Source organism: Sminthopsis crassicaudata, chromosome 3 (assembly GCF_048593235.1).
Source record: "Sminthopsis crassicaudata isolate SCR6 chromosome 3, ASM4859323v1, whole genome shotgun sequence".
Taxonomy (NCBI): Eukaryota; Metazoa; Chordata; class Mammalia; order Dasyuromorphia; family Dasyuridae; genus Sminthopsis; species Sminthopsis crassicaudata.
The window spans coordinates 227,068,023-227,087,936 of NC_133619.1; the positions used below are offsets into that span (position 1 = coordinate 227,068,023).

At 38.4% G+C, this 19,914-nt stretch overlaps 1 protein-coding gene across 4 annotated transcripts in view; it reads left to right on the forward strand.

Moving 5' to 3' along the window:
• Positions 1–251: 251 nt before the first annotated feature.
• The window catches only part of MAPRE3 (microtubule associated protein RP/EB family member 3), an 83,495-nt gene continuing 63,832 nt past the window's right edge, over positions 252–19,914 (forward strand). For 2 of the 4 annotated variants that reach the window (XM_074300137.1, XM_074300136.1), the window contains exon 1: positions 257–451. The gene's annotated coding sequence lies outside the window, so the exon portion shown is untranslated. Of the gene's footprint in view, positions 452–19,914 lie in introns of all 4 variants that reach the window. The other 2 variants (XM_074300132.1, XM_074300139.1) reach the window with 2 other exon arrangements.

The following is a 19,914-nucleotide window of genomic DNA, read 5'->3' on the forward strand; positions in this document are numbered from 1 at the left end:
AAGGGAAAAGACGGAAAGGTTGTTCCCAGTTGCCATGGTGATGTGGAAGTGTTCCCTCGTTCCCTAAGTGACTTTGGAGGACGGTGTGGTTCCCTGTTGCTATGGCAATATAGGGGGCCTGTTCCGTTGCTAGGGAGAGGTGGAGGTATGGGCTGTCCCACTGTCCCTGTGCTCGGTTGCCATGGAGACGGCGGGACCTAGCCCCGCCCCCTCGGACTCTGACAGCAGCGGCCGCATCGCGCCTGCGCAGTGCTCTCTTCCCCCGCAGTCTCGGTGCGTTGGAGCCGGAGACAGCGGCGGCCTTTGCTTAGGACCCTCCGCCCCGGAGCCCCCAGCCCGCCCGGCCGGCCCGGAGCCTCAGATACAGCCGCCTCGCCCGTCCCCCTCCCCCGTCCGCCGCCCGTCCCCTTTCCCCGCCGCCGCCTCCGCCGGAGCCATCGCCTCGTGCACTGTGAGTCGGGGCCGAGGCGACAGGAGCAGCCGTGGGGCTGAGTCAGCGAGAGGCCCGGGCCCGGGCGGGGGGAGGGGAGGGGACGGGACGGAGGGCTGCGGGGGGGGGGGGAGGGGGGAGGGACAGAAGGATCTCCAGGTGTCCCCGCCCTTAAGGTGTCCTCCCCTCACCTGCGGGCCGCTGCCCCCTGGGGCCCAGCTCCTCGGCCGGCAGGCCTCCCCAGCAGCCACTCCCCCTCTCCAGGCCGCCCAGAAATCGGGGGGCGCCGGCCCTTGCCCCTTCTCTCGGTGGTCTCTCCACCCCGCCCACCACGTGTGGCCCCGCCACGCCTCTGGTCTTCTGGGAATCGTTTCCTTTCCCCCTCGCCCCGGCCTCGTCCGCACTGCTCCCCAGCCCTCACCTCTCCTGGACCTGACATCCTTTATCTCCTCTGCTTTTCCCTTCTGCTGTGAGCCAGGAGAGAGGGAGAGGGGGGAGGAAGGGAGGGGAAGCTGAAGGGTCCCCGTCTTACTGGCCGGGAATCCGCTGGAGGCCGTGGCGAGGACTCCCGCTCGCTCCCCCCTCTCCCCGGGACTGGTTTGGGGAAGCAGGTCTGGGCCATCCCGGCTGGCTGCTGAATCCTAAGATTTCGGAGCAGCGTGGGGTGGGGGTGGGGGCAGCTCAGTGGAGGTGAGGACAGGGTTTTCCTCCCGTCATTTCCAGCCAATGTTTAGGGGGCACTCGCTAGAGACAGGGTGCTGGTCTAGGTGGGGCCCCCTGTCCTTACTGGGGTCTGAAGAGTTCTCGGAGGGGATGGGAGCGAAGGTCTCTGGTAGCTAAGGTGTTGTACAGTGAAGACCTCCTTTTAACGACGTGATGATGTGAGTAAATTACATCTGAAGCAGTTTTACTTTAAAATATATTTATGGTTTAGTCTACCATAACCCTCCCCCCCCCTTTTTTTTTCCTGTTTGTATTTGTGATTAGATAACAAGGGGATTAGATAAGAAAATCCTCAAACTACCTTTCCATTCTGATGAGGTAGGAGTCTGATTTAACCTGCGGTATAACAAAATCCGAAGCAACTGTTACCTAGGGATGCTACTGTACTTGCATGGGGGAAAGAGATGGAAAACATATGGTGATTATAAGATGTGTATCTGAAGCCTGGAGCTCCGGCCTGGAGCGCCCGGCTTCTCAGCAGTGACACTGCATGGGGACCATGTTGGTAGGAGTTACAGTACTTTGGGTGTGTATGCTCTTAACAAGGCACCTAATCCTGGTACATATACTGTCTCGTTTTTTCCTGTTCCATCAGAGGAGGGGCAGTTTTCAAATACCTTTAGTTTTCTGAAGAGTCAAAATCTTCATGGAGGTTAAAGCTGTATTAGTTGTCAAAGCCAAGAGCAGCCTCTTAATTTATATGCTTCAACTTGAGCCCTCCCCAACCACTCCACTTTCATTTGTGTTTTCCTTTGATTTTTTTTTTTTGCTCATAAATTTTATTATATGACTTTATTATAAGCAAGTGAAAACATAAGCTAGTTTCACTAGTCCAGTTCCACTGTATTAGATGTTGGTCTTTGACAATAATGGGTTTGGGCAGCAAGTGGGGTGGGAAAACATGGCAACTTCTCTACTCATTTGGATTTGCTGATTGCAGAAAGTAATAATTCATGGTATAGTTGACTCTAACTTTTCCAATCCACAACAGCTTTTTTAGACCTCCCTGATCTACATCAGATTAATTTAAAATAGCACAGGTGACTTCCACTGTTGTATAAACTCAGACATGAAGTGTCAAGGAAAACAGTATTGGATCTTGTGTCAGTGTTGCAGACTGCATTTGGTGACATTTATCTTCCTCCAGTGTGATAGTGACCATGGGATCTGAGAGGTTGCATTTCTTTTGTTTTTCCCTCTCTGACTTCTATGTTAAACAACTTGATAAAATGTCTGATTGAACAGGAATAGAGAAAGTAGCTGGTCCAAGAACTGTTCCTCTTGCCTTGGATAAATTTTGAAAATCATCAGTGTTAATTGGGAATGGAGAGGAAAAAATGCATCATGATTATGACAGGTCAGAAAGATGCTCCTAGCTTTCTGTGCAGTTCAGTACATCAGTCTGGACTTACATGAATTAATTAGTCTTTTAAATCTAAGTTTTAAAAACTACAGTGGAACAAACCTCTTCTACCTATATCACTGGAGAAAATAATCACATTAATTGAGATCATAAAGATCCTGAAGTTAGAAAACTAAACTAATATCTTATGGGCTAACCCAATATCTTAGTCTTATTGTATATCTAATTGTGCTTTGAAGGACATGAAAAATCATAAATAAAATAATAACTAACATTATATAGCAGCTTTGTTTTTATGGACCAGGTACTGTGCTAAGCGCTTTTCAGGCATTATCTCATTTTATCCTCAGAACAACCCTGGAAGATGGGTGCTATTAATATCACTGTTATCACACTGGGTATTTACCCCATTTTACAGCTGAAGGAACAGAAGCAGATTGAGATTAAGGACCTTGTCCAAGGTCACACAGCTAGTAAATGTCTTAAACTGGATTTGAACTCATTTTCTTTACTTCAGACCCAGTACTCTGCATGTAGAAAGCTGTGTCCTACATATTGGCTTTACAGGTTTACATTAAATATATCAAGAATCAACATATAAAATGGATATGGCCCCAATCAAGAAAAGTGGTTCAAATCCTACTCTAACATATTTAGTCTAACCATATTCCTGGGCAAATCTACTGATTTCTCAGTGCCTTAGGCCTTCTCTTACCTTATAAGTTTCAGATACAATTCTAAGTCTGCATTGGTAGAAAAAATTTTCCCAATCAGGAATTCCCTATACCAGTGGAATTACAGTTCTAGTCCCCACCCCTATAATGTGTACTGTCTTTTATATTTAATGCACCATCAGTGAAGAATCCCCTTAAAATTATTTTTCTAATAGTGGTGATGGATTTGCACTGGTCCATTCACCCTTCTTCACCTAATCCTCCTTATAATTGTTATTCAGGGTTAAGAGACTCATGTTGTGACAATGGAGCAGAGAAAATGTAAGGATTGAATCTATGGCCTTAGCATGATATTCAAACCAACTGACTTAATCAGCTGGCAGAACACTGGGCATCTGCTATACCTGCGTTTAGCCAAATAGGCTACATCTTACTGGATTGAAACATAAAAGGATTTTACACACACACACACACACACACACAATTTATTTATTTTTGCTGAGGCAATTGGGGTTAAGTGACTTGCCCAGGGTCACACAGTTAGGAAGTGTTAAGTGTTCGAGGTCAGACCTCAGGTCCTCCTGACTTCAGAGCTGGTGCTCTGTCCACTGCACCACCTAGCTGCCCCAAAAGGATTATATTTTAAGTCAAAATAGACCCTGCCCAAATTTATTTAGTGTCCTTTGAGTAGGAATTAAGGATATGTACATAAAACACTAATGTTCACAGCTAACCAGAACTCTTAAAATATTTTTTCTAATGATTTATCAGAGCTGACAAGAGCCTGATGTAGGCCCCTCTGCCCCTTTTTATAGATGCAGAAACTGAGGTGTGGAGGTAAAGTGATTTGCCCAAGGTTATCTAGCTAGTCAGTGATATAGTGAAGCCTCTTCATTCCCAGAATGTATATTCAGTATTCTTTTATCTACATTATGCTGCCTCATCCCCGCTATTACAGGGTGCTTTGACAAAATAATTTGCTATTATATAATTATCCCTGTAGATATGGATTATTTCATTATTTGGCATATTGCAGAGCCAGGAACATTTTAGCATGAACCTCCTTAAACATTTATTCTTGCCACCAAAAAAAGAGAACTCCTCTCACTCATTCTGACTTCAAAAGATGGTTACTAGTTTTTCTTTTTTTTTTTTTTTTTTTTTGTCTTTTTTTTTTTTTGAGCTTGGATGACACTAACAAAGAAATGAATGGAGAGTTTAGTGTTGGGGTCTGCTCAGACTGGTTTCTGGCTGCTGCCCTCTAAAAGCAAAAGGATATCTGTTCTGTGCTGCTACTTAGCCCATCTTCCTTCTCTTAGAAGCCAGAAGGAACCTCCAAACCCCAGGCTACATTTATACAAATGAAAAAAATGAAAAAATGCCTTTTGAAAATTATTGTAATAACTTCACTCCATACTAAAATGCTATAAGTAAGACACAGTTCCTTAAGGTAGTTTCTCAGTCCCTCAAGGGTAACTTTGGTCAGGAGTACAGGGAAAATTTTATCCATAAAGATCTGGCATATGAAATGTTGTTGCAACTGCCAAAGTTGGAATATATGAACTGCCCCTTTGTCTCTGGATTTTCAGCTGACCTGGTTATCTGAAAGGCTGGTGTATGCAGCATTTGGCTGTTGAAGCACAGGCTTAGTGTGTTTCTGTATTTTCTGGAAGTAGCTGGTCTTCAAAGCAGTTAGACTCAGGCTTTTCTGATTAGTGCCTGTAATTTCTAATGGAAGAGCAATCCAAGTTTTAAGCACTTTTAGTTGCCTTTGTTTCAAGAATGAAGGCTCCATTTGACTTCTCCACTAGATATGATATAGTTTTAACATGTGAACTTGTCCAGATTAGCTGTATCAGGTATTCAAACACTGAACAAAGCTTGTATTACTTGGAGAAGAAAAGACTCGAGGGAATTATGATAATTGTCTTCATGTACTTGAAGGGTTAGCACAGGAAGAAGAGATTAGCTTGTTCTGTTTAGCACCATAGAGCAAAGCCAGGATCCATGGTTGGATATTGCAAAGTCAAAATTGGCTTGATGTTGGGACAAACTCCCAAGGCAGTGAGATCTATCCCAAAATGGAATGGGCTGCTTTGAGAGGTGGGAGGCTCCTCTCCTGGGAGGTCTTTGAGTAGAAGGTCCTATCCTTGTAGGACAGGATTCTCATATAGGAGTTCACCTACTTGACCACTGAAATCCCTTCCAACTCAGAAATTCTGTGAAGAAATAAAGGAGTATCAAAAAGGCGATAAAGGAGTATCAAAGAAGGCAAGCCTGAAATTTGCAAAAATTTTTGTTGTTGTTTTAAGTCATTATGATTCACAGCTGCTTCATGAGAAGCCAGAAAAGAGATTAGAGTCACTAAGGAACTTGTTCATTTAAGAAGGTACCATGGTCTAATGGAAAGAATGCTATATTTGGACCCAGGACCATAGATTCACTTGGGAAAGACACAATCTTTCTGAGCTTCAATTTTCTCATCTGCATAATAAAAGATTGTATTTGGATCAATCAGTAAGCATCCAGTAATATGTGATCACAGAGATTGCATCAGACCTAGTATTTTAACTTCAGCAGTACCCTCACTTATATCTGCCCCTTTCATTAGAGAATGGAGAACATAACAAAAAACTTCTTCCAAACCCCCCATTTAAAGAAAGCTCAGCAACTCTGTATTTCCCTGCGGCTGATCTGCTTGAATTAAAATCTACCATTATCATGCCCTAACTATTGTATCCCCAGCACTTAGCACAGTGCCTGGCACATAGCAGGTGCTTAATGAATATCTATTGTATTATTTTGTTTGGACAAACACCACTTTGTGCCAGGCACTGTGCTAAGCAATAATAGTATATTTTTTAAAATCCCTGAACATGGAGATAAAATGTGCATTTATAAGTAAATACAGAATAAATAAAAAATCAATGCAAGATAAGGAGGAAGGGCACTAGTAGTTGTAGGAGCCAAAAAAAAAAAAAAAAAGAGGCTTAGTATAAAAGGTGTTACTGGATCTCTGAGGTGGCTTCCACAAGGCAGAGATAAGGAAGAAGTGTACACTAGGTGTGGGGAATGGTCAGTGTCTAAACATGAATACAGATCCCAACCTTAGCTGTGAGGACCAAAGAAGGCCAGTTAGACCTGGACAGTAAAGTGCAGGAAAGGGAAGTACTGTATGGTGAGACTGAAGACAGGCTTTGGACCAACCAGGCTGTGAAGGTCTTTAAAAGCCAAACAGAAGAATTTATATCCTATCACCCAGCTAGGCAGTCAGTTAATCAACAAGAATTTATTAGGGGCCTATTATGTGCCAGGTACTGGAGATATAAAGATAAAAATGAAAAAAAAAATTTCTACCTGCAAGGAGCTTACATAAATATGAGAAGACAACATATACATGTGTACAACAAGATAAAATTTTGGAGGAAGCACTAGTGGTGGGGAAGATCAAGAAGAGCCTTTTTTTTTTTTCCTGAGGCAATTAGAGTTAAGTGACTTGCCCAGCTTCACACAGCCAGGAAATGTTAAGTGACAGATCAGATTTGATCTCAGGTCCTCCTGACTTCAGGGTTGGTGCTCTATCCACTGTACCACCTAGCTGCTCCAAAAAAGCACCATTTGTGGAAGATGATGATTGAGCTGAACATTTCAGGAAGCTAGAAATTCCAAGACAAGGGAGTGTAATAAAAAGAGTATATTTCAAGCATAGCGCTAGGAAGTAGAATGTCATATATGAGGAGCAAAAAAGGGCAGTTTGACTCAAGAGTGAATAGATTATGTGAAGGGGAATGATATGTAATAAGACTAGAAAAGGTAAGTGGGAACCCAGTTGTGAAGGGCTTTGAATGCTAAACAGAAGACTCTTTTGTTGTATTTGGTCTTAAAGGTGAGTAGGGTTTATGAAGCTGGGAAGTGACATAATCAAACCTGTGCTTTCAGCTTTAAAGGTATATGGAAAGAAGTAAAGGGACTGGCAAAGGATACAGTCACATCAGATTTACTTGTCTTTAAATCTATTTGTGAAGTTACAATCTATGGGGGGAAGGGGGCTGGCAAACTTCCAAAAAGGCTTAAAGTAGAGATGTGAAAATCATGGCATGAGTAGAATTGGACTACATCTTTAAGAGAAGTCTAGGCTGATGATCATGATCTTACCTGTAAGTGAAATTTGGGGGGAATAGTGCTTCCAGAATAAGATGTCTCAAGATGACTGTGTACTTGACAACCCAGGGCATCTAATGTTTAAAAAGCTTTAGGGGCCAGGTACTTTTCTTTATTTCACTTCTTTCCTGTCATTTCATGCCTTTTTAAAATTTATTTTTGTTCTATTAATCTGTTAAGGTAAATGTTTATTTAATTTATTATTATTTAGCTTACTATTATTATTAGAATGTCAGTTTTCAAAGGGTGTGTAGACCCCTGAGATCATTTCATGGGATCTGAGAGGTCAAAACGTTTTTATAAAAATACTAATTTGTGATTTGCCTATTTTCCAACTTCATGTCTGCATGAAGCTGAATTTTCTTTGAATTGTTGTTCAGTCATGTCTCATTCTTCATGATCACATTATGGAGTTTTCTTGGCAAAGATTATAGAGTGGGTCTCCATTTCCTTCTCCAGTAGATTAAGGCAAAATGAAGTTAAATGTCTTGCCTGGAATCACACAGCTAGTAAATGTCTGAAATCACATTTGAACTCAGGTCTTCTTGACTCTTGGCCACCTCTCTATCCACTGAGCCATCTAGTTGCCTCAAGTATTCCTTTGAACATTTTACCTCAAAACAGTATAACAGATCGAATGCAGAATCAGATAGAAAAATCCAGTTGTCTTCTTTTTATGTCAGACAATAAAGATTTATACAAAAATATGTAAAACAATGGCACTCTTTCTCATTAATTTTTCTTTTGGAAAAATATAGTTATTTTTCATAAAAACATGTTATTTATATTATGTTTATTTTTATTTTTAAATCAGTTAAAAATTTAAATATCTGTTTTAATTTTTAATATAGTAAATATTGATAGATATAAAACCACATGAGCAAACGCTCTTTTGGGTTCTTAGTAATTTTTAAGAGTGTAAAGGGGTCCCAAAACCAAAAAGTTTAAAAATTGTTGTATTAGAATAACTAACATGCAGACTCTGAAGAATATTTTAGCTTAATGTTAACAATAGTATTGGTGTTCTTACTAATAACTTATATTTGCATAGATTTTAAATTTTTAAATGTACTTTACATATTCTTATTGGAACTTTCTAGCACTGAAGCAGGTAATACAAATATTATTTTCATTTTATAAATGAAGAAATTGGAACTCAGAAAAATTTTCATTTGCTCAAGATCACACAGCTTTAAAAAAAAAAAAAAAAAAAAAAAAAAGGCAGAGCAGGGACTCAAATTATGTTTTTGGACCTCTTTCTAAAAGGAAGTCAGTTGTCATGTCCAGCATGTCACAACAATTAGACTTTGTAATCAGGTATATGATTTTGACCTATGTGGGAAACTGAAATTCATAAATAATAAAATGTCATGTCCTAGGTCATCCAACTAGTTGAAGACTGGGACTGGGATCTCAACTTCCAGTCTGATATTCTTTCTATGGTTATTATTTATCTAATGCAGACCTCTGGCTTCAGGCATGTTTCATTTAAGCCATTTAAGCCAGTAGTCATTTATTCAGTGTTTGTTATGTGCTGGGTACTATGCTAGAAGTTAATACAAGGCAAAAATAAAATTGCTCTAGCCCTCATGGAACTTACATGCAAAAGGGATAAACATCAAGAACTCAGATAAATTAATGTACAATATATACAAAATAAGTACAATGTCATTTCAGGACCACACTAAGTGTGGTCATTGGGAAAGACCTCATTTAAGCTGCTGAAGTACTTGAGCCACTCTTTGAAGGAAGCTATGATTCTAAGTGGTGTAAATGAGAACAGAGCATTTCAAGAATTGGAAGACAGGCAACTTGTGTAATGGCACAGACATGAGGTGCAGTGTTATATATAAGGGATCCTAACAAGTTAGAATGTATGGAAGGGATTAGTGTATATAATAAGTCTGGAAAAATAGGCTGGAGCCAGAAAGGCTTTAAGTGCCAGAGGATTTTGCCTTTGATTCTTGAATCAGCAGGGAGCTATTGAAGCTTCCGGAGCAGGGGAGTAACATGTTAGACCTTTGCTTTAGTGATTTCATTTTGACAACCTCAAGAAAGCTGCATTAGAAATAAGTGAACAAGATGGAGACATGTACTCTAGGTAATTATATAATACATTTAGTGAATTCAGAACTAGTTGAATAAGTAGACCAATCATCACTAATACATCCATCTTAAATGGAGCACTCTTAAGGATCTGTCCTTGACCCAGGTACATGGATAAAAATAACATTTTTATTAGTAATCTTAGTGAATGAATGAAGAATGAATGAACGAGTGAAAAAAGCTTTTGTTATATTTCCTTTGTGCAAAGCACTGGAGAATAACAAGATAGTCTCTTTTCTCAAGAAGCTCACAATCTAAAAGTGGGAGATAAAATATAGAAGTCTCAACTGCACTCAGTAACAGCCAGTAACTATTGTTGCAAAGTAGATGGTAATGCATCTTTTTCGATGTCATTTCCTTTAATAATATCGTGGCCAACTTTGATATTGAACCACTGGAAAGTGCCAACAATTTTGGTCACAAGATCTTTCTTTTCCAGGTCTCCAGCAGCTTTCACTGTTGAAGACACAGGGACAGCTACTCCTACCCTCAGTTGCTAGGTTTCATTTTGCCAACGGTTGCTCTCTCGGATAATGGCATTGTGATATAAAACATTAGGAAAGGGAACTAGTCTATGAGGCAAGAAGCTCTAGGATCAAATCCATTCTAGCAGTATGACCCTGTAGAAGTTACTTAACCCCTCACTGTCCCCTGGCAACTCTCTTAGACAATCAGTAATAGATCAGTTAAGTGATCTGCATTGATACATTGTCACCTAATCCATCTTTTTGGGGAAAATTCTGGTGGAAAAAAAAAAAGAAAAATTCTGTTGATACATTTTGATTTTTAAATTTCTCACCTTAAGAGTTTGTTTTTCTGGACTATGCATGCTTATGATGGGGGGGTTGTTTTTTATTTTTGTTGCCCAATAAAGGGAGACAGGAGGAGGGAGCAATTACAAATAAAATATTATATATACATATATATATATTTATATATATTTAAGTCTTGTTTTTAAAAATTCTCATAATGCAGAAAAAAAATCTCAGAAAAACTGACTGCCACATTGACCACACATCCTAACCCTAACCCTCCTTTTGTTCACAGGAATCTATTTGTAAGATAGCATATCTAAACTGAGATGATGATGAAAAAATTTCTGTACTTAGCTTACGATTGAATCCATGGTCTTGATTTTATTAGCTAAATGCTATACCCTAACTAGCTGGACTAAACAGCTCAGACTTTCTAACACAACTTTGCAGCATGGTATCATAGATTCTTAGAGTTGGAGAGGATATTAAATGTTAACACTGTGATTAATAACCTAATGCATGAATCCTCCCTACAACATTCCTGACAAATTGCTATCTTGCCTCTGAACATTTACAGCTATGAGCAGTATTTGGGTCTTTGAATGCTTCATTTGCCCATGAAATGAAGATTTATGTTCTCTTGAGAACTTCTCTATTTGAAAAAACACTTTATAATGTTTAGTATATGTAGATATATATGTTTACATATATTAATTTGTCAGCGTCACTTGTATGGAGATACAGGACTTTACAGTTTTCTCTTTTTAAAAAATTTAATTAATTTTTAGACTATATTTGTACATTCATTTTTAGCATATTTCCAAATGAGTCATGTTGGGGAAGAAAATTCAGAACACAAGGGAAAAACCACAAGAAAGAAAAAAAAAAAAACCAAAAGAAAAAAAAAAGTGATAATAGGAGATGCAGGAATTTAAAGTGAATTTTATATAAAAATCACCATTGTTCAATTTAAAACCAACTGAGCAACAAATATGGTTTCAAATGTTCACAATGATTTTTCAGTGTTGTACCCTGTACAATGCATCTCTACCAGGGGAGCCTACGGTGTTTAATCCCTTCTGAGGCACTCTTTTTATAGTCTTTATGCTATCATGACTGGGATTCCCCACCAAGCACTTTCCTTCAAACTGCCTTTGTAGAGGTCTCTTCAATGATGGAATAAGAAAGAGCTCTGAGCTTCGGTCCTTTATTCTTTTTTAGCTTAAAAGTGTCTCACAGCAATACCACCAAGTAAAACAGTTTTCGATTGTGAGATGTAAGGCATAGGTGTAAGATTAAAAAAAAAAAAGAAAGAAAGAAAGAAAGAAAAAAAGAAAAGAAAAGAAAAGAAAAAAGTAGTTCTTAAAGTGTTTTCTTTACCTTCTAACTTGTGTCACTTAGAATTTTAAAGAAGCATTTCACAAGAAAGAATCTTAGTGAAGACTCTCTTCCCTCTGGCTTATATTTCAAGATTTCATTTTGTTTTTGTTTTTCATTTTTAAAGCCATCCCATCTAAACCAAAAATCTAGCCTTGGCCTGCCTCAAATTTTTTGCCATGTGTTAATCTACTTAGAATTTCTGGCACTGCCTGCTAATGCTGAACCCTGCCATATCCTTTGTGACCACTGGCGCCATTTTTATACAAGTGCAAGAGGAGGTAAAAAAACAAAACAAAACAAAATAAAATACATTCTTATTGTTCACAACCATGATATCTATAAAGGGCTAGATTAATACCTTCCTCCTGACTATCCAAGTATATCAGCTTTGCAATCATAGCATTATTAAAGGACAAGACCAATGATAGTCCTTTTGCCACTGGTATAGCAGAGATCATTCTATTTACCCTTAAATAATTTTTCTCCACCCCCACTGCCATATGTACTACCTTGATTGGCTAGCCTCCTAGACATATGTCTGAATGTCCACTTGGATTGTTTAATCCAGAGTACAGGGGAATACATTTCTGGCATCATTTTCGGGATCCAGGGCTTGGAGCATACAGAACATATGGGCTGTCATGCAGCTCTGCTTGTGCTGCCGTAAATGTTTTCTAAGCTGTATCTGTCTTGTCTTCTAAACTGATCTGACTACCCAAACACTCTTTGTTTAGGCTGGTGCAAAGGCCTCCTCTGCTTCGTGTGCTTATTGGTGAGTAGCTTTGTGGATTTGTTTGTGATGGCAGCTTACAGTAGACTGATTACCAGGCAAGATTCACCCAGCCCCAGGGGAATTACTGATCTAAAATGTTTGCTGACTGGCAAGAAATAAAATCATGGGTGTCTGAGTCAGTGAGACCAGTTAGGTTAATGAGTATATGTAAAAGGGCAGGGCTTGGAAGGCTGTGTGAAACTAAATAGCCATTCCCATGTGTAGAGTTCTTCATCAAATCTGTATCTGTTGTGGTTTTATGTTTACTGCAAAGTCAGACGTTTTTTCAGGCACCTGATTTTTGGCACCAGCCCACAGAATCCCTGTTGATCTCCTCAAGTTATCAGCAATTTGGAATTATTCTCTGCTCTGATTTTTTAGATGGGAATAGTCCAGAAGCTCCCAAGATAGAAATTGATTTCATTTTGGTATTCTTTTGATATACCTTCCAGTTCTTGGCATTCTTCCCTGCCCTTAAATGTACTGTTCTGTACTGGCCTCAGAAATGGCAGAATACAGGGGGAGGAGGGAGGTAGTAGGGCTGAGCATTAAATCTCTGTTGCATTAAGTCTAGAGATACCCAAACTTGTGAATTATTCATACAAATTTGTATATTTGATCATAGGGCCTTCTTATTGAACCCCTGCTTTGAACTGGTACTATGCAATATGGCATACAGAAGATACATGTTAGTCCCTGCCCACCGTGAACTTTAGTTGAAGAAAAGAGAATAAATTGGCTAGTGAACAAAATAGCATTTATATATGTGTGTATTTACATTTTATGCATATATACTTATTGGTATAAAAATACTAAATTATAATTGAACATTACAGATATAAGATAATATATATGGTATTAAACAGTTAAGTGTAAAAATAGTTTAGAAAAGAGCTAGCATTATCAGAGTAGGCTTCTTGGAGGAAACAGTAGATGGAGCAGTGTCATGGAAATCAAGAGAGAAAATTTCCTGAATAAAGAGTGGTAAGCAATATCAACTACTACAGAGTAGTTCAAAAGGATTTGGCGGCCATTGGATTTGGCCAAGGAGATCAAAGGTGAGATCCTTTTTATTCTTGGAAGTGATAGAGATAGGAACCGAAATCTTTTTTAAGTTTGGGAGATAGCACATATAAAGGTAAAAGAGAATTCTGTCTCCTATCAGTCAAGGCTCCAACCTACCTTTCCAGACTTAAGCATCACTATTTCTTCTTCATGTACTTTGTTCCAGCCAAATTGGCTGACTAAATGCCCCCCATTCATGTTCTGTCTTCTCATCTTGCCTTTCCTCATGCTGTTAGCCAATTCTCCATTAATTCCCTCCTCCCAAAACTCACACCATTCTCTTTTCCTTGAGATCTTTTCCTTTCTTCAAAGCCCACCTCAGATATTAATTCTTCCAGGTGTCTGTGACCCAAATGAACATTTCTTCTTCTACAGATTTCTCATTGTAAAGGTCTAGACAACATGTTTTGAGTCTATTATATTCTTCCTTATATCATCACTCTCTGTAAATATGTGTATGTATATATGCAACTAGATTATAAGCTTTTCGAGGACAAGGTCTGTGTATTTTATCTTTGTATTCTTAACATTTTGCATATAGTAATCAATTAATAAATATTTCTTATTTGAATTGAAGGACAAAGTAAGCTGTGAAGAGATTGAAGATGCTAGAGAGAAGAGATAAGCATGGAATCAAGTTTCATTGCCTCAAGGGGCAAGAAGGGATGATATTTAGGACATGGATGAAGGGGTTAGCTTCCCAGAGGAAAAAGACTACCTCTTTCTTTAAGACTAGCTGCAAGGAAGAAGAAATGCATGTAATGATAGGTATGTTAAGATGAAAATAAGAAATCTCATTTTGTTTGATCCCAGTCACATAATAAAGAAATAATCAACAGTGAGGAAAGATGGGATAGTAGTCTTGAGTAAATCTAAAGCAGTCATTATGAAAAGAGTTTTTAAACATGTAGGAGGTTAATAAAGGGATTGTTAAATAGGGGATAAGTACAAGTTGATATTTGACAGCTTGAATTTGTAATGGATCTTGTCTGCATAGTTCTGCATCTTCTTTCCACCACTGTTCATGCCCAGGGAACAAATACAGTCAGTTCTTCTATAATGCTTCTCTTGGAAAATTCAAATTTGTTCTAACACAATTGATTAATAAACATTTTGCGTATAATTTAAATTTGAATTTGCTGATACTCAATTTCTTCTGCAAGAAATAGCAAATATACAGAAAATTGCACCACTTCACAATAATTCACAAACTGAAATCCTTCTGACATTTATTTCCACAAACAAACTTGAGCTCTTTGTCTTATCTTCTAGTGCAGTCAGAGTTATTGAAGAGAAAGCTGGTTCATCCCCCATATTCTTCCCCACTTTCTATCATAGCCTCTAATCCCAACTTCCAGAGTTATGTATGACCTGTCCAACTAGCAGAAGATTTTTGTCAGCTCTGGCCATGGTGAGGATAAGCAGTAAGCTGGGACTGCAGAAGCTGTATTCCAACTATTAACAAGTATAAAACTACTATTAAATGCTAATAAAAGAGGGCAGCAAGGTGGCGCAGTGGATAGAGCGCCAGCCTTGAATTCAGGAGGACCTGAGTTCAAATGTGGTCTCAGACACTTAACACTTCCTAGCTGTATGACCCTGGGCAAGTCACTCAACCCCAGCCTGGGGGGGGAGGGGGGGAAGAAAGAAAAGAAAAAAATGCTAATAAAAACTACTATTTTAAAAATTAAGATTTTTTAAAAATCATGATGAAATTTGTGAGCATTGTGCCCCTAACCCCATTTTTCCCCATAAACTCTATGGTTTTTATTGTGCTATTTTGCATAGCAAGGACTTTTTAAGAAGTTATAACAGAACTGACTGTAGTGTATTTGGAGGTGAGTGGAGATGGCAATTCATTGTTGGGGATTTGATTTAAAAGGTCTAATCAAAGTAATTTAATGAGAGCAGCAACAGTGAATTAGCTTATCATGTTGTCAGAGTTAGATAGTCTTGTGAATCTAGAAAGATGGACTAATGGAACAAGTGAAATAAGAGGAACTGAACAATTATAGGTCCCAGTGAGCACAGAAAGAAAATTCATTATATGTGTAAGAAAAAAGACAGGTAAAGCAGTTGTGGCTTCAGGTGAAGGTGGAGAGGGTTTGTTTGTTTTGGGGGGGCTTTTTTTGGAGGGGGGAGGCATAATATTGAATTAAAGATTCTGAAAGTAGAGTAGTACCTTTTGGTGATGAGGTAAAAGTTATTGAGATGTGACAGATAAGGGTTAATGCAATAAGAGTTTGGGAAGGTTTTAGAATTTTAAGTATTCTCACAAAGTATATGATTTCTACCTGTATTTGGTCACCAGTTTACATGTGCTTCTCTTTCTTACTCTGAAGAGGACCTATACACCTGCCAGCTGTTTTTTGTCCCCAGTTACCTACCTTTGGGGGAATGAGACTCTTTTTATAGACATCCTCTTAGGACTCGCTTCCTGTCTAGTTAGAATCCTGGACCCCACATAAATCCCAGTGAATATTTAGTCTATGTTCCATTCATGTGTTGCTTCCTGATCTAGGCCTTTGGCCTGCTTAAGTGTACCTACTTAAGGTTCATACCTGGCCTTTTTCCTTCAGGTTGTCCTGATAATTCTGAATGATTCTTCTTTCAGCACACAAAGTGAACTCTAAAAAGGCCATCTCACTTCTACAGGGGCAGTGTCCTGATTGTAGGGCCATGCTAAGCTGCCCTGCTCTCACTTGTCCTCTTGTTATACCTTCTTACACCTGCATGAGCCTATGATGACAAAAGAATCTTAGGGTTTGAAGAACCTGATATTAATATTGCAGAATTTTATGGCAGGAGACAGAAAATTGGAAAAATGTGAGCCAATTGTTGACATCTTCTCAGAAGGGAGAAAAAAGTGACCAATGACCTTCATTCTTTCCTGTGGCCACAGATCAACCCTGAATCCTTTTGTGATACTGTATAAATGTTTCATTTCCATAATAACAAAACTGGATAAAATAATTGATGATGGGTCTGCACCTGGTTTTCTCAGGGTTAGACAAATAAATCAAATAATTCAGATTCACTTCTGGCTGGAACAAAAACTAAGAGATCTCATTTTATACCTAGAGTCAAATAAACAGAAATCTCCTGTCTCTGTTCCTATTATTTTTCTTTTCCAGGAGGTCTATAGGGAGGTAATTCAGAACTCCCTTTACTTCCCTTTATAGAACACCTGCAGAGGCATGAGTAGGAAGCAAGGTCACATCATGGAAAGACACCTAGGTCTGGTTTCCCCCCCTGCAGTCACTTCATCTCTTCAGGGCTTTGTTTCCTCAGTTGTCAAGTGGAGGAGGGGTTCATGACAGCTGATCTCAAAAATCTCTATCAGGCTCAAGATTTTATATAGTTCTCTGAAAAAGATCTTGGGACAAGTTGGCAGTAAAGACATAAGAATTGAAGTCCTTGCTTTCCAGAAATGGGCATTTAAAAGCTTGTAATGGATCCTTGGCCTAGAGATACAAGGAATGAGAGCAGATTGGACATCAATAAAATATGACAGGAATGTTATGTTTTCATTATTGCAATGACATAAAGACATGTCAAATAAGTCCAGAAAAGGGAATTTATTCATGGTGAAACAGAAGACTCTAGAAGTCACAACAAAAAGGTATGGTGAGAGTAGGAGAGGCTCAAATAGTGTAGGACTGAAGAGAATTGGGAATGACCACTAAGGGTAAGAAAATTTGAATTGAAGAATACTTATTATAAGTAGAATCCTCTAATATGGATGTTTCATGCATAGAAAAGAATCAATTTTTCTCATGTACATAAAATTAGGTCAAGTAAAATAAAATATTCAATCTATTCAAAACATTATTTTGACCATAGTATGCAAAAATTAATAAATATGATCATATCCAAAATTGAGGGGAAAAAAAAGAAATTTCTTTCTTTTTTTATTTTGTAAACCATACTTGCCTATTCCTTTCACAAGCTTTCATACAACTCCTGACTTGTGAAGGTTATCAGTAAGACAGAGGAAAAGGTACCAACTTGGAAAATAAGGGATTTGATATATCAGAAGAGGAAGGATGATTTATATTTATAATGGGTGTGGGAAGAGGATTGGAAAAGAAAATTGCTACATAAGTAGATCCAATTCTTAGATATGTTTGCAACTTCAAGTAGGTAGAATGCTATAAGATCAGAAGTTAATTTGAAGACAGAATGCTGTATCTATTGTCAGACCCAGTCATTCTAGCAGATGTCTGTTGAATTGTTTTTCTTTGTTATTAAAGAAGGTTCAATTATCCAGAACAGGTTATTTACAGAAATGACTATAATGGAATTAAAGGCAGTAATGCAGCTTTTTTTTTTTTTTTTTAAGTGAAAGTAGTGAATGAAGGCATGACAGAGATAGATTCCCCTTCCAAATTCCTCTTACATAAAATGAATATTGAGTCCTATGTTGTTAGTGACCTTATATATTGGATAGGATTCCTTTGTTTTCCATGTAGAACTTTTTTACTATGGGAATTTGTGTATGGATTTCCTTTGGTCCTGATAGAGAAAGAAATAGTTAAGACTATCTACTGCGAAAAGAGCCAGAGGCATTTTTCTTCTCTGTCTGTCCAAGTCTTAGGGTCAGGAGTAGCATTGAAGTTCTTATTTACTAATAATCACTCATTTATTTGGGGCTTATTGGGGCTCAAGGCCTGTGATTGTTCTACTAATTTCTTTAACAACATATTTTAGGAATCTCTTGCTGTAGAGTACTTTATACCTACATTAGCCCCCTCAGCATTCCTAAACTGCTTCTTAAAAGTTTGATTATTCTGAAAGATCAAATCCTGTCAGTCTGACCTTAAAGGTCTAGAACACTCCTGGTAGCTCAGATCAATTCAATCCTGAATGTGATGGTTAAATCTTCTTTCAAAGAATTACCAAGCTAGAAGATACATTAGAAAGCATCAGGTTAAACATATTTGAACAAGAATGCCTTCCACAATGTCCTTGATTTATAATCTTACAACCATCATTGGAAGCCCTTGCGTGATGAGACCTCACTCCCCATAGAGGCAGCCCATTCCAATTTGGAACAGCTTGATTGTAAGAAAACGTCTGATTATCAGTACTAACTTAAGTCTCTCTGCTTTAGAAAGAACTCCAGAAATCTTCCCCACCTCAACCCTGTATATAGATAAGAATCTCTGACAGTGTTTCTGACAGGCAGTCATATAACTTTTCTAGAAAGACTTCAGTGAATGAATCAGCCCCCCTGAGTCCTGTCAAAAAAAAAAAAAAAAAAAAAAAAAAAACAAGAATCCCCAAAAAGGCTGTAGAATTGGATGCTGAATTTTTGTCTCTGGAGCCTTACGAATGGCCTGATCTAACTCCTTTCCTTGGTGTGGCCTTACCACAAGCAGAGCTGACACAACAATAGGTGCCAATCAGTGCCTTTTGCCCCAGGAAAAACACAGACAACTCTTGTGAGATCAGGATGGTAACCCTTTAAAAGGCCATTTAACTAATTTTTCCAGGTACTATTAACAGCTAAACCTAGTGTAAAAAAAAAAAAAAAAATCTTATGCACAAGAAAAGAATAACTCTCTTCTTATCAAGTAGAGCTTTCCCCAACTAATTATAATTCTTCTAGCCTCTTCTCCTAAAATCTTGCCTCCATGTATTCACATGGATGTTGAGATGGTGCAGTGGTAGAATGCTAATCGTGGAATCAGGAAGATCTGAGTTCAATCCAGCCTCAAATATTTACTAGCTGTGTGACCCTGGGCAAGTCACTTAATCCCAATTGCCTCAGCCAAAAAAAGAAAAGAAAAAAGAAAAAAAAAGATCCGACTCATTTCTTCATGAAGCCTTTCCTCTTCCCCAGTTTAAAATGATCTCTTCTCAGACTTTTATAAATCACTTTTATTTATTCCTCTCCCCTGTTCTATTCTTTTATATATCAATACTTAAACTTCTTGAAGGTCTATATCTTTTTCTCTGCAGAACCAAAAATAATGAGAATATGTTTAAAAGGATTACACATTTTTAACCTATCTCATACTACTTGCTGTCTTGGGGAGAGGGGAGATAACAGAAGGAGGGAAAAAAAATTTGAACACAAGGTCTTATAAGGATGAATGTTGAAAACTATCTTTACATGTATTTGAAAAATAAAATATTATTGAAGTTCCAAAAAGGAACCACATATAATATCTTGGCTAGGGTAGGCATTTAAATGTTTATCGAATTAAATTGATTTTGGCTGAGCCAGTGAAATAGTCAACAAGCATTTACAATCACAGAGAAAAATTGAACCACCAAAGGTACACACAGATATACAAGGGGATTTTTTTAATGAATATATTTTTGATGTCAGAATATTTTACTATTCATTGGGATTAAATATGTGTGATGGTAGTGTGTTACATGATACCTTAAATCTCTAGTAGGAGGCTAGCTTGCACAAATAAATTGTCTAAGTTCCAGAGTTCTTCTGATCTGCTTACCCAAATGCCCTTGGGACT